The sequence below is a fragment of the Vitis riparia genome, chromosome 8 (genome assembly GCF_004353265.1).
Source record: "Vitis riparia cultivar Riparia Gloire de Montpellier isolate 1030 chromosome 8, EGFV_Vit.rip_1.0, whole genome shotgun sequence".
Lineage (NCBI taxonomy): Eukaryota > Viridiplantae > Streptophyta > Magnoliopsida > Vitales > Vitaceae > Vitis > Vitis riparia.
Genome location: NC_048438.1, coordinates 1,785,828 through 1,802,095, shown reverse-complemented (window position 1 = coordinate 1,802,095; position 16,268 = coordinate 1,785,828).

Here is a 16,268-nt window from a genome sequence, read left to right as displayed (position 1 = left end):
TTTTATTGCTTGTTTCATTTGTCTTCTTTTAAAATTAGCCATAGCAACTTCCTCAATTTCATCATTAGAATCACCTTCATCAATTTTATAGAAATTTTCTTTATTTAAGGAACTTAAAAGTCGTTTTTTTTTTTTCTTTAATTTTGAAGTATCAGACATATGTTGTCTAACACTATGTGACACTTCTACTGGCACACGTGGACATCCTTCCACTTGTCCGGATATATGTGCGATGTGTTGCTTTAATCTTGTTATACCACCATGTATAACTTTCCCACAATATTTACATTTCGTGGTTCTTCTACTGCCACCTACATGTCATGCATGCTCTCAACCAATATAATGTTTTGAAGCCATTTTGAAATTTTAACCTAACCATGTATAAAAGGAAAACAACTTACTTTTCAAATTAAATATATATAAACACATTTATATAAGAATTATAATATTCAATTTTCCACTCACTTATATGTTTTATATTGTTACCATATAAAAATAAATTATACTAAAAAAGTAACAAACACGATCTCACCTAAGTTCATCATATTTTGTTTTCCACTTATTTATATGTTTTTTTTTAATTAAAATAAATAATAGTTAAATAAATGAATATTTTTATAAAAAAAAAAAAATTCTTTTAAAAGAGTTTGTTTTGATAATTATTGATTTCCTATTGTAATTTAATTGTACAATATTATAAAATAAAAAATCTACATGATATAATGAAGTAAAATTGATTCAAATATAGAATATCTATACCATATAAATGTATTTTATATTTTTATACCATACAAAATTAATTTAGTGAACCAATTTATTGTTTTGATAATTATTCATTTACTATTGTAATTTAATTGTAGAATATTATAAAATAAAAAATCTATATGATATAATGAAGTAAAATTAATTCAAATATAAATGTAATTTTTCTATACCATGTAAATACATACCCTTCATTTAGTATTATTAAATCATTTATGATTATTTGAAATAAAAATTTTGTTTTAAATAATTATTAATTTTCTAATGTAATTTAATTTTGTAATATTATAAGATAAAAACATAAATTAAAAATACAATATTTGTACCATATAAATGTATTTTATATTTCTATACCATACAAAAAGAATTTAGTGAACCAATTTAATATTATAAGATAAAAAAATCACATAATTTATTAAATTAAAAATATAATCTCTATATAAAATAAAAACATTACATATAAATATATTTAATATCATCATAATATTATCATTATGAATTCTCCAATTTTATATAAATATTATTTTCCAATTCTTCAATTACATAACATTACATCTAAACATTACTTTACATTGCATACATGAATTTCCTAATTTTACCAATTTAAATACATGTAAATCAATTTAATATTATAAAATAAAAAATACATAATTTAATAAATTAAAAATATAATCTCAACATAATAAGGTAAATCAAATTTTAAATATATTTTTAATTGATTCAAATTATGTAACTTTTTTAATATAATATCAAATTATGAATCAAATTAACCAGCAAAATTAATTTACTAATTTATATAATTAGATTCAGTAAATTAAAAATATAATCTAGTGTGATTATAGCAATGTGGGTGTGTTGATTTAAATAAGGTAAGTGTAGGGGTATTTTGATTTATTACTTTAAAAATATAATCTTGACTATGGCATTATAAGAAACTGGATATTGCAGGAAGGTTTCTTATCATTCCATATATTTTCTACACTATTACAACCTATTTATACACATCTTGAAGATGAGATAACTAACTAACAAATTATAAGTACATTAGTTAAGCCATAACAGAATAACAAATGGGACTGTTATCTGGTGCAGTTGAGGAGTTTTCTGGTGGAGTTTGGTAGTTAGTTTTGAGACTGTTTTGAGGTTCAACATTCCTCCGCAAGCTCATAGGGCGAGGAACCATAGAGAGTTTTGTACGGAGAGTGATGAACTGTGAGCTTGGTAAATGCTTAGTGAAGATGTCAACTACTTGATCTGTGGAGAGGATATATTGAATTTGAATTTCTTAACGTAGAACCTTATCATGAATGAAATGAAAATCTAATTCCACATGTTTGGAATGTGCATGAGAAATAGGGTTGGCCGCTAAGGCTGCAGCACTTTGATTATCACACCAGAGCAAAGGGACAGTTGTTTGAGAGATACAAAGTTCTTTTAATAATGCTTGCACCCATGTAATTTCAGTTGTGAGGGAAACAAGAGCTCGATATTCTGATTCAGTGCTACTATGGGAGACTACCTTTTGTTTAGTGGAAGACCAAGAAATGAGATTTGGTCCAAAAAATATGCAGTATCCTCCGGTACTATGACGATCATCTGGGGATGATGCCTAGTCGACATCAGTGTAGCCTTAGAGTTCAAAGGATAAGGAGGCGTGTAATGAAAGACCATGAGAGGAGGTGCTTTTGAGATAGCGTAGAATTCGTTTAACTGCATTCCAATGGGTTGTGGTTGGGTGCGCCATGAATTGGCATGCTTTATTTACAACAAATGCAAGGTTTGGACGGGTGATGGTAACGTATCGAAGTGCTCCAACAATGCTTCTATATAAGGAGGCATCTGGAAGAGGATCTCCATCAACAAGAGAAAGTTGCTGCCCGAGAGCTCCAAGTGTGCGTATTGGTTTGGCATTAACCATATCAGTTCTATGTAACAAGTCTTGTATATATTTTTGTTGACTAAGATGAAGAGAATCTGACTGAGAAGTGACTTCAACTCCCAAAAAATAGTTAAGATTCTCGAGATCACGAAGAGCAAATGTGTTGCTGAGGTGTTTGATGAAGGAGAAGACTTGAGTTGTGCTGCTCCCGATGATGAGAATGTCATCAACATAAATGAGTATAATGAGTAAATCTATAGCTGTGTGATGAAAAAAGAGCGAGGTATCAGCCTGGGAATTTTGAAAACCAAATGTGAGTAGATAGGAGCTGAGCTTAGTGAACCACGCTCGGGGAGCTTGTTTGAGTCCATAAAGCGCCTTGTGAAGACAACATACATGAGACGGGTTTTGGGTGTTCATAAAGCCAGGAGGTTGATGCATGTACACTTGCTATTGGAAATCTCCATTGAGGAAGGCGTTTTGAATGTTTAGTTGCCGTATTGGCCACTGAAAAGATAGTGCAAGAGAGAGAACAATACGAATGGTTGAAGGCTTAACCACTGGGCTAAAGGTTTCAAAATAATTAACTCTTGGAGTTTGATTGAAGCCTTTGGCAACAAGTCGAGCCTTATAGTGGTCAATGCTTCCATTTGGTTTGTATTTAAGTTTAAAAACCCATTTGCAGCCGATAACATTTCCATGTGGAGGAGGTGGAACCAAAGTCTAGGTATTTTTTTTTAGTAAAGCTATGTACTCAACCTCCATTGCTTGGCTCCAATGAGGGTCTTGTAAGGCTTGCTTGACTGTACGTGGTTCGGCTGGAGCAAAGACGGTAAATGTCTTTTTCTTGAGTGTTCCAGTTTTGGATCGAGTTAGCATGGGATGACAATTGGTCTTGTGGAAAGTGGAAATAGAATTGGAGGTGGATGAATTAGAGAATGGGACTTGAATTATAGGAGGAATGGGGATATAAGATGTAGAATTATGGGACGTTGGTGGAGAGGAAACTGAGGATAGTGAGGGAATTAGTTGTGAAGAATGAAGAGGAACTGGAACTGTTAGGGTAATAACTGGTTGGAAAGATGTTGAAGACGATGGAAGAGAAGTAGATGAATGAAAAGGGAAATTGGACTCATCAAATATTACATGCCTAGTGATGTAAATTCTATTGCTGGAATGATGAAGACACAAATAAACTTTGTGGGACAAATTGTAACCAAGGAAGATACATGAAGCTGAGCAGTGAAGGAGTTTATTGGATGGATATGGTCGTAAATATGGGTAACAAAGACAACCAAAAGTTTTGAAAATCTGTAGTCTGGAAGTTTATGGAAGAGAATTTGAAATGGAGATATATGTTGAAGGGTTGGAGTGGGCATACAATTGATGAGATGGACTGTTGTTTGAAATGCATAAGTCCAGAATTTTAAAGGTAGGGAAGTAGTGTTAAGAAGAGCTAGGCCAGTCTCAACAATGTGTCTTATTTTTCTTTCAGCTCGTCCATTTTGTTCCGAAGTGTATGGGCATGAGAATTGATGATGAATCCCATGTTTAGCAAGATGAGGAGCAAGAGCTTTGAATTCTCCTCCATTGTCAGATTGGAGGTTTTTAATGGATAGGTTAAATTGAGTTTCAACTAAAGCTTTAAATTTAAGAAATATAGAAGACACTCGATCTTTAGAATGCAAAACATATATCCAAGCAAATCTTGAAAAATCATCTACAAATAGAAGAAAATAACGAGCACCTGTTGTGGAAAGAATGGGAGCAGGACCCCATAAATTTGAGTGAACTAGTGCAAAAGGATGAGAAGCCTTAGAGGTAGATGAAGAGAAAGATAGCTTGTGGCTTTTGGCCAACTGACATGCACAACAAATTTGTTTTGTATTTGTATTACAAGGAATATTACAAGAAGCAAGAATTTGTTTCAAGATTAGTGGAGTTGGATGTCCAAGTTTGTTATGCCACTTGGAGAATTCATTTTTTGGTTGAGCAATAAACGTTGAGTGATTGTATGAAGATGATACTGAACTGTGACAAGAAGTGCTAGGAAACTTGTATAGACCTCGTTCAGTTGTGCCTTGGTGGAGAATCTGCTTTGTAGTTTTGTCCTTAATGAGATAGATATTGGGATGAAATTTAAAAAAGAAGTTATTGTCAGTACAAAACTTAGACACACTGATAAGGTTTGTGATGAGTTGAGGGACATGAAATACATATTGAAGTTGAAAAGATTTATGAGAGAAATGAAAGTATTTGGAACCAATACTGGAGATGGGCAATTGCTTACCATTTCCAACCATGACTTGGTCCTTGCCTTGATAGGGTTGTATGTTGGAGAGTTGACCCTCATTGTGGGATAGATGATGAGCGGCGCTGGTGTCAAGAAACCAGGAATCATTGAAGACTGAAGAAGAGGAAGCTACCATTGCTTGCATTTTGTTGGTGTTGATTGGTACATTTGATGAAACTTTGGTAGGGTTTGTAGGTAAGATATCTGGTCCTTGGAAATTAATGTCAAATCTATGATAACAAGAAATTACTGTATGCCCATATTTGCCACAAAGTTGGCATTGGGGTCTACCACTAGATTGATGTGTGCGCTGATTTTGTCCATGAGCATTCAGACGTCTTCTGTTTTGTTGGTGATGAAATGAATTCTAACTATTAAAAGAAGAGCCAGGTTTCCTAGTATGGTATTTTCTGGATGGTTGAGGATGATCTTGAGTAGTTATATGTGCTGAAATGACTTCATCTTCTGCTGTAGAATTTTGGAAATGAAGTCTTTGTTCATGTGAGAGTAAAATGCTATGTACTGAATGTAGTGTAAGATTATCTTCACAAGCTATTAAAGAAGCTACAATAAGATTATAATCAGCTCTGAGACCAGCAAGAAGTTGCAAGATTTGATCACGTTCAGCCACAGGTTTTCCAATGGCAGCAAGACTATCTGTGATTGTCTTCATTTTTAGGATATATTCCATGATGGGTAGAGATCCTTTCCGGGTTGTTGAAATGCAAGTCGGAGTTGCATTATTCTGGCTTTGGATGAAGTTGAGAAGATTTTCTCAAGAGCTACCCAAGCTGTATTGGATGTTTGGTATCCAATTATCTGTTCTATAATCTTGGGAGTAAGAGAAGAAAAGATCCAACTCAGGATCATGCGATTGAAACGCCGCCAGGTGAGAAAATCTGGGTAAACTTCATGATTCGTTCCCAATTGGTGTCTCAGCTGATTCGTGTCCAGCTGGTATCCCTTGATTTTGGTCCTCAGGGAGTAATCAACAAAATTTATAACCTATTACACCATGTACTAGGATAGCCTTAGCTAGCATAGCATAGTGGCTCTAGGGTCGTTCACTAGAATGGGTTTTCACTCCACAATTGATATTAATCCAAAGCTGAATTGGTGCCTTTTCATTTCAAGGTTAGCTTTAAAAGAAAACATAAAGATGTTTGAAAAATGATTGGTTTTAAGCTAACCAAAAATAATAGTAATTGATTTTAATTACAAAGAAAAGTGTTTCTTGGATTTTAGATCACTAGGCTCGGATTCCTCATACAAAAAGGAGAGTTCCGGTCACTTGTATCTTTTTCTCGCATTAGAAAATTAACATATAGTTAATTCTCTAACCGGTGTGGTACAGATGCTTCCCTTTAATGGGTTCAAACACTAAATCCCTCTCACTGATGCACCTTGTAATGGCTTGTGCCTCTTACCTAGAATTTGCCATTCAATGTGATCCTTAACCTTGGATTACCCGTCAAAAGCTTGCAAGAGATAATTAATGGATGTTTCCTTAGAGTCCAAAAGCTTACCAAGTGTTGGCTATTCTAGAAAATCCTACCTCTAAACCACCTCTCAAAGGCTCGCAAGAGATAAACAAGTGCATCTCACTGGATGGAGATCACTTGCCTTACCAAGTGTTGGCCCAGGTGATTTAAAGATGTTTTAAGTTAACTAAAAAGATAAACACCATTAACGGGTCAAACTTTCTCTTCATTAAAAACTAAAACAACAAAACTTCTAATTTATACATGAGGAAACTTACCCGGATTTCTTCACTCCAAGAGACAAAGAGCCTAACCTCTCATCCTTTGAGGAAAAATCCTCAGAGTTTGATTGGCTAGAAAGAAAAAGAATGAGAAAACAAAAATATATATGAAAAACAGAGCAAGTGCTTTGTAAATTATATTATTTCCTTCCCGTCGGATTACATATTTTATCTATATTCTTGTGTAAAGGAAATTACAAACTATATATAAGAGGTTATTCACCCCTTTGTTCTTACTTAAAGACTAAGGAATCCTATGATAGGTGGGTTACAAGGAGAGTTTGGGGATTTAAACATCAAATATCTAAAGAAAAATATCTCAAAATGTCGGTCGCACATATCGGGAAGCTTCGGGAGAACACTACAGTTGTGCATGTCTAACCGGGTAAGCGCTATCAGAGGATCCAGACATGTCTGACCGGGGAAGTTGAAACGCCCTCCTCTCCCATCCAGCCTCAGGCGCCAGATGTGAAATATCTGGAGAAGGTGGAACGTCGGCCGGACAGAATTCCGAATGTGAGATATCCGAAGAAGGTGGAACGTCGGCCGGTCAGAATTCCGGATGTGAGATATCCGGAGAAAGTGGAACGTCGGCCGGACAGAATTCTTCCCCGGGTGGAATGAGCTATGTCGCGCGTCGCAAAGGGGACCGTCTGCGTGTGCAAGGGAGAGAGAGCCACGTGGCATTTTTTAGGGAGGATCCCACACTCCTTGCATTCTGGATTTGCTTATGGCAAAAGACTTCAAAGCTTCGGTTCTTCATGTTTCTGAGCTTTCCATTGCTTTGCCATGGATTCCAAATAACTCTCCTCAATCTTGGATTGCTTTGGTGATCAATTTACTAACAAAATCACCAAAACTTAATATAATTTGATTAAAATTGATTGCAAAGGTCCTTAATATGTTAATTGGGTTAAAAGGTAATAACTACTACTCAAAAGTGTTTAAAAGAGTTAATTACAAGTTATCAAATAACACTTTTTGAGTAGTAATCACTTCACCTGTTGCAATCATCTAGGGAAGACAAGGTTTGAGTCCTTCAATGTATTCTTCGAATCCATTTGCATATATGAAGTTCTCCATTTGAGTTTTCCAAAGAACGTAGTTGTTTCTATCCAGCTTAACAGGAAGAGGATGATTCAACATGTGTAGTGACTGAATCGTGTTAGGCTGCTGTGATGAGATGACTTCTAGACCATGGAATTGTTGCGGATTAGAACTTTGGATGGAATTGGCCATGGATTTAGCTAAAAGAAAATCTGGGTGATGAGTATGGACGAAGCTCTGATACTATATAAGAAACTGGATATTGCAGGAAGGTTTCTTATCATTCCATATATTTTCTACACTATTACAACCTATTTATACACATCTTGAAAATGAGATAACTAACTAACAAATTATAAGTACATTAGTTAAGCCATAACATAATAACAAATGGGACTGTTATTTGGTGCAGTTGAGGAGTTTTCTGGTGGAGTTTGGTAGTTAGTTTTGAGACTGTTTTGAGGTTCAACAGGCATTTAAATAAGGTAAAGTTAAAAATTCCACTACTATCATACAACCACAATCGGACTATCGGAGGAAGGAGGGTTACAATCTGAGGGAGGAGAGTTGCTTTGCCTGCATCCAATCACTGTTGCGGCACTAACAATGCACCGAAGATGAAAAATCTACACTTCGATAATGGTGGATTTAGGGTTAAGTAAGTTATTCTTCAATTGTGTCTCTTTTTAAAGGCTTTTGAAGGGTCACGGGTTTGTTTCAAATTTTCACGGGTTTTCTTTTGCAGAGGAATCTCTGATTTCTTTGAAAATTTTGATTCTTGTTGATTGGTTTTTTTTTTTTCAAATCGACTGAGTTAACTCGGAATATCGATCGAGTCATCCGAGTCCAACCGATTCAAGGTCGAGTCTAGGTATAAATTGTATCTGGTATCAGACTCGTTGCGGTCGACGTTGAGGCCAATACGACTTGGTCGAGTTGTACCGGACTCGGCCGATTTTTTAAACCCTGATCTTAAACCTAGATTTATCGGTTTTCTGGGCTTTGAACCTTTTCCAAGCTCTAAATTGTTGCTTATTCTAAGCATGGAGCAAAAGAAAAGTTCAATCCAAGCAAAAATAAAATGATTATGGAGAAATTGTGAGAACAATTTTGTTTAAATTGTGAAAGTACTTTCTTTATTGGGCATGTTAAGCTACCACATTTTCTAAAAGCTTTGCACGTGGGGAGATAAGCCATATGAAAGACTCAAACTCGAGACATCTAGTTAATCATAGCTTTGATATCATATTAGAATAAGAGTGTTTGATAGTGATTTTAAAAAGTGCTTATAATTCTTTTAATACTTTTTCAAGTCTTAGAAACGTTAAAAATACTTCCTAAAATCAATACCAAATGCACTCTAAGTTATGTTTCTTTAACTTGTCGATAGAACACCCGAAAAGATACAAAACTAAACCAAGCTATGCTCAAAGGGATAGGTGGAAATGGTTTAGTTCTGAGGACGTTCTATAATAAAACATAATGTTTAGGTCATGTTTGGAACCTAAGAATAAAAGGTAGGAATAGAAAATCAATTCCATTCCCATTCATTGTCGTGTTTGGATTGTTTTTTAAAATTTGAATAGCTCATTAGGATTTTCTTAAATCACTTGTAGTGTTTTAAGGAGAAAAATGTGATTTTAAAAAAAAATGCTTTATGAGAAAATACTTTCATTAAAAACATTTCAAATAAAAATATTATCGGATTGACTAAAAAATTTAGTAGTTTCCCAAAGAATAGGTAAAAAAAATAACATTTGAAATATTTTTTAATTAATAATAAATACAAAAATAAAAACTAAAATTATGATATTAACATAAATGTATTGTCCAAAAAATTTAAAAAAAGAAATTCAAATAATGCTATAAAAATTAAGTTCTTTTTTAGAAAGAGCTGAAAGAAAAATCTTGAAAAATAAGGGAAATAATACTGCAAGAGGAATCAATATTCAAGCATTTCCCTCTAAACAAACAAACAACTTGGATGGGCTGAGCCCCATCCAATCAGATTTTGGATGGGCTTGAATAACCATTTTTACAATTTGGGTTGGGCTTGGGTTGATGTTATACAACTCTGGCCCAAATTGAGTATTAACTAATCCATGTAACCCACTTAACACGATCAACCTAAAATTAATTCATACATTTTTTTTCTTTACCTTGAAATTTATAGACTTATAAATTTGGGTTGAATTCATACTAGACAACTCGAATTACAAATTAAGTTCGAGTATATATGATTTATTTTTGGATTGAATATTAATATGATCCAACCTATTGGAATCGCATTTGGCTTGAATATTTATCAATACTTTTATCACAAATTTCGAATTTTCTTTCTAGATTTTTTCATAAAAAATTTCAATAATTAGAAAAGAATATACTGTTTGTCCATAAAAAAATTCATGGGATTCTGATTCTTTCGATTTTAAATAATCCACTAAAGAATTAAAAAAATAAAAATAAAAATCATTGGATTTTTAAACAATGCCCCATGTGAGCTAGATCATGAACTCAAATCTTGAATTGAAGATAGACTTATTAGATTTGATCAATTTATTTTTAAAATTTTTTAAAAAGGTGATAAATAAAATAAAATAAGTATATATATATATATATATATATATATATATATATATATATATATATATATATATAGATAAAATTAAAAATAAATAAATAAATAAATAATAAGGATCTTTGGTAAAATTGAGCTCTTTGTCACATCCCTATATATTTTATAAAATTATAGGGTGGTTTGGTTACATTATTAATTATTTCTTAATCTAGTAATTGGTCACCTTTGCACAAATTTCTAAGGTTAGTTTATTATTATTATTATTATTATTATTATTATTATTGTTATTATTTAAATATGATGGCTCAAGGTTTGATTCCTTTCCCATCCTTACATCACCTAAACTTGGCTTGTTAGAAGCTAATCTCAGCTAATTAGTTGTATATCGAAGTTGTAAATTTTTATATCTTGATTACATTAATGGTTCCTTTGATGATATCATCATGTCGGTAGAAGCAATTTTAACGTGGTTGAATCAACCATATTTATTCATGATTGTGAGAGAATATATCACCATATTCTAAAAAAAATATTACAAAAGAAAAAAAATAAATACAAGTCCAAAAATAATCCATATTTTTCTACATTAGTCTCCATTTTTTTTCACATTTCTATCAATTTTGTATGGTATATCATAATTTTTTGGATGTGGAAGGGTTGTAAAATATTCTCTTATTAGTATCGAGATAAACTATATTTGAAATTAAGAATAAATTAATATTTAAAATTATTTTTAACTTTAATTATAATATTAAATATATTTAATATAAAATAAAAAATAATAAAATCCTATCTAGACGACAGACAGAATCTAATCAGTGATATATTTTTGATATGGTGAAAAGGGTGGTTTTGAATTTGGTGAGTTGTTTAATTACAAGTTTGTATTGGCACACATCTCCACAAACCACTGTGAGAACTTGCTATATATTTGTTTATTTAATTTTCTTATAAAGTATGGTCTACAAGCTTTGAATATTTTCCATGTCCTTAAATTTTGAGTCAGTCCATTTTCTGATGTCTATATTTAATTTTGATTGCTTACCATTAACTGATGTGGGAGTCGTACTTCTTCTAAGGAATTGAACTCAAAGGGTGAATGGTGGTTAGCTTTAAAGCCAAGTTAAAACAGTTGGGTGAAAATTTGAAACTCTACCTACAATTTCTCTTTATTTGGTTGGTGTCATGGTTTTCAAAGCAAAATTGGTTTATTATTATTATTATTATTTATTTTATTTTTTATTTTTTTGGGGTTAAATAAACACTTAAACTTAAACTTGAAACAAATAATATAAAAAGGTATATTAATATATAATAGAATTTGAAAAGCAAACCAAATACAAAAAGGTATTTTTCTTTTTTGATCTTCTTTTCTTCCACATTGAAAAAATAAATAAATAAATTATGGCTAAATTCTAATTTTTAATATATCTTTTATTTATATTTTTATGATTAAATAAACATCTTCAGCTCAATCTTTAGGTTATTTTGCAATTAGTTTCCACATATTTAGAATCAAATAATTTACCTATTAAAATTATTCAATAGTATGACATCACTTTTTTTTTTTTTTTTTTTAAATTATGAATATAAAAACTCAAGTATGAGGATATAATAATCATTCAAAAGGTTTAAAATTTTATTAATATCGAATTTTGTTTTTAAGTTTTCCACCATTTTCAAAATTAAACTAATGGAAATATGGTTCATACACCTATGTGGACATAATTTATGCATGTGAATGAAATTTACATAACTATAAAAGGGTATTACAATGATTGTACAAGACCAATATACTAACTATACAAGAGGTGTATAAGGGATGCTTTTTGTGCAAAAATTCAATCAATTTTGAATCACTCATTTTTTTTCTTATCACCCAAGGAGTGCACACCTCATGTCACATATTCCTTCATCACACATTTATCTTATACACTTTATTTAATTAACACATAACAATTCAAATACTTATCCTATTAATTATGTTTGGGGAAAAAAATTGTTTTTAAGTCTTTGACCTTCTTCCGAACCAAATCATTGGAGACATGATTCACGCATCTATGTGGACATATTATTTATGTAATACTATACAAAAATGTTATACTAACTATACAAGAAAAATATCCTAGCTGTACAAAAGGTATATAAGGTTACCTTTTACACAAAATTTCAATCAATTTTGAAGCACTCCTTTTATTTTTTTTGTTACCCAAGGATTGCACTCTCATGTTACACATTCCTTTATCATACATTCATTTCATGCACTTTAGTTAATTGATACATGACAATTTAAATACTTACCCCACTAATAATGTTTGGGGAAAATTTTTGTTTTTAAGTTTTTCACTATTTTCTAAACTAAACCATTAGAGATATGGTTCACACATCGATGTGAACATACTATTTATGCATGTGTATGGAATTTACATTACTGTACAAAAGTGTTACACTAACAATATAAGGAAAATGTACTAACTATACAAATGGTGTATAAAATTGTCTTTTGTACATATGCATGTGTATGGAATTTGCATCATTGTATAAGGGTGTTACACTAACTATACAAGGAAAATATATTAACTATACAAGTAGTCTACATGGATGCCCTTTGTCTTATTTTTCTTATCACCTAAGAACTGCAAACTCTCATGTCACACATTCCTTTGTCATACACTTTATTTAACTAACACATGATAATTCAAATACTTCACTAATGATATTTGAAGAAAAAAAATTTGTTTTCAACTCTTTTGCTCTTTTTTGAACCAAACCATTGAAAACATGGTTTACACACCTATGTTGATACATTATTTATGCATATGCATGAAATTTACACTATTATACAAGTGTGTTACACTAACTATATAAGGTAAATGTACTAACTACACGAGGTGTATAAGGCTCCGATGAGTTTTGTATGATTTGTAAGCAACTCGAGCATGACATTAGGATGATTATCAATATTTTTATTTTACCAAACTGTCATTAAAACGTTGCATACCAAAATTAAAACATAGGAAATAAAATTAAAATTAATCATGTTTGAAGTGTTTAATACAAGTAAATTGAATGAAATATATATTTTTACTATTTTGCCCTCATAAACATAATTTCACTATTATATGTGGATATTTAAATCTTTATTTGAAAATATTTAGGATTAGTGTTGAGGGCAATTAAGTAATTTTGGTAGATGTAATCCCTTGGACATAGATCCAAATTTTCAATTCTTTTGATTTCTTCAAATTTTTTTCTTATTCCTAGCGTATTAAGATTCTAATGTGTTGTGATATCTTATTTGTCTCTCTAGGAAATTGAATACCTCCAAAAAAGATTTTAAGTTCAATAATTTTTTTCTCTATGCTTGAACCAATCCACTTACTCGACTTCTTGTATTTAAAGTAACTCGTGAATCTACTCCAATGATACTATTATTTCGTACTATTATGGAAGCAGATTTGGGTAAAATATATATTTCCTAGATGATGACAAAAAAAATTGAACTACTTTTATTTGATATTTTGACTTGAATTCTCATATGGTGGTATGAGTCTTATTTATTTTGTATTTTTATAATTATTTAAAAAAAATTTATATGCATGTTTCTTTTCTCATATCTTCTTCATGCGTTTGGTGAACTTTATAGCCACTCGATTCAAATCTTTATTGAAGTTTACAGACCTAATTCAAACCACTTGTTGGTGTTTATGGATCTTGGAAGGTTTTGTGGGTCCATGATTCTCTTTCTTTCAAAGTTGGTGCAATTCTAGCTCACCAACTTGGATGCTTGAAAGACTTTCTTCCAATGTTTTCTTTCCTTTTTTTATTTTTTATTTATTTTCTTTAAATAGTATTTAAAATAAATAATTTTTGAGAATAAAATTCAATTATTTCTATGGATAAATTCTATTGACAAGTTTGAATGCATTTAATAGTATTTTTATTTAAAATATTTTTAGTGGGAGTTTTTGTGAAAATGTTTTTAGGATAATAATCTATTAAGTGCTTCTCCATGAAGTCATACCAAAGATTTTTCAACTTTTTAAAAATATTTTTAAAATTTTTCTAAATATTTGATTTCTCTTCAAAAACCCTTATAATGATATAAGTGTTTTCTAAAAGTGCTGTTAAATGGATTCTTTGAGTATGTTTGATAGTATTTTTATTGAGAGTAATTCTTAAATGTTATTAGGAGAATTGAAACACTATAAGTGATTATTTTTTTTCAAAATTTTAAAAGTGTTATAATTTTGTCAAATACTTGATTTTTCTTCTAAAAAAAATGATTTTTAGATTAAAATAAAAAAATAGTATAGGCTATTTCGCAACTAATTTTTAGAACAATTTTTTATTATCTAAAAAAATTAATAATTCAAAAATTATTTTCCATTTTTTTGTTCTTAAGAACAAAAAATATGATATTTTCAAATAATATCTTTTAATTGTTTTAGTTATTTTCATTTGGTTTTTTAGGGTTATTTTAAAAATAATTAGGCTAACATATTGAATGATTAAAAATAAAGCATTAAATATAAACATTATTTTTAAAATATATTTAAAATATTAAAAATAGATTAAAAACATTTCTGATTTTCAAGCAGACTTTTATTTACAAAACATTAAAAAACAATTTTCAAAAAATTATTTTTCAAAATTGTTTTTGTTACCAGACATGTCATACCCCTTAAAGTGCGTTTGAGAATGATTCTGAAAAATGTTTATAATTTTTTTAATACTTAAAAATAAAAAAATTTAAGAATTAAAAAAGCTAAAAATACTTCCCAAAATTATTGCCAACCTCCAATGGTGTATAGATATATATATATATATATATATATATATATATATATATATATATATATATCTATCTTCAAACCATAGTATAGCCTCCAAATTTATGATTTGGTGGCACATTTCACAAGAATATGACACTTATTTGATTGAAATACGATATGGGTTTGGTCACTTTTTTAATTACTAGTTTGGGTTGGGACACATCTACACAGACTACTAGGGGAACTTGTTATTTATTCATTTATTTTTCTTACAAGGTATGGTCCACAAGCTTTAAATATTTGACATGTCCATAAATTTAGGGTCAGTCCATTTTCTGAGGTCTCTTCTATTAATTGATGTGGCAGTACTTCTTCTCAGGTATTGAACACATGGGCATTAATGGCTTCAAAGCTAAGCTTGAAATTGGGTGAAATTGCACCAGCTGGTCTCTTTATTTGTTTGGTTGGTTTCATGGCTTCCAAGCAAAATTCTTTTGTTTCCTTTGTTTGGAGGGTTTGTTTTAAAGGCAGGGTAGAAAATAGTTTTCTAAATTTAAAAGATACATTTGCAAAAATATTTTTAAAAAAATTTATTTTCAAAATGAGTTATATTTTAAAATAAAATTTACCTGTTTTCAAATAATTTTTTTAAAGTGTTTTCAGAAATAATTAAAAAATATTTTGAAAACTTTTATATAATTATATTTTTTCCATATTTGAATTCTCAAACATAATTTTACTTTTACAAATAATTGAAAATTATTCTCAAAAACTCTTTTTTAAAAACTATTTTGGAGAATATTATCAAATAAATCCTTTTTTTTCTTCATCTTTTTTATTTTTTTTTTTGTATAAAAAATTTATTGTCCTGTTTGATAAATGTTTTCAAAAATAGTTTTAAAAAACAGTTTTTAAAAACCATTCTATAATATTTTTAAGAACAAAACTCCATTTGAGAATTTGAAATGTTGTTAACCTATTCTTAATATTTTTAAATATGTTTCAAAAATAAATTTTATATCTAGTGCTTTATTTTTAATTATTCTACATATTTGTATAATTATTTTTTAAAGCTCTCATAAAAAAAACAAGTAAATATAACTAAAAAAAATGTTTTTTAAAAATACCTCATTTTCTGCTTTTAAAAACAAAAAACAAAAAATGATTTTTTG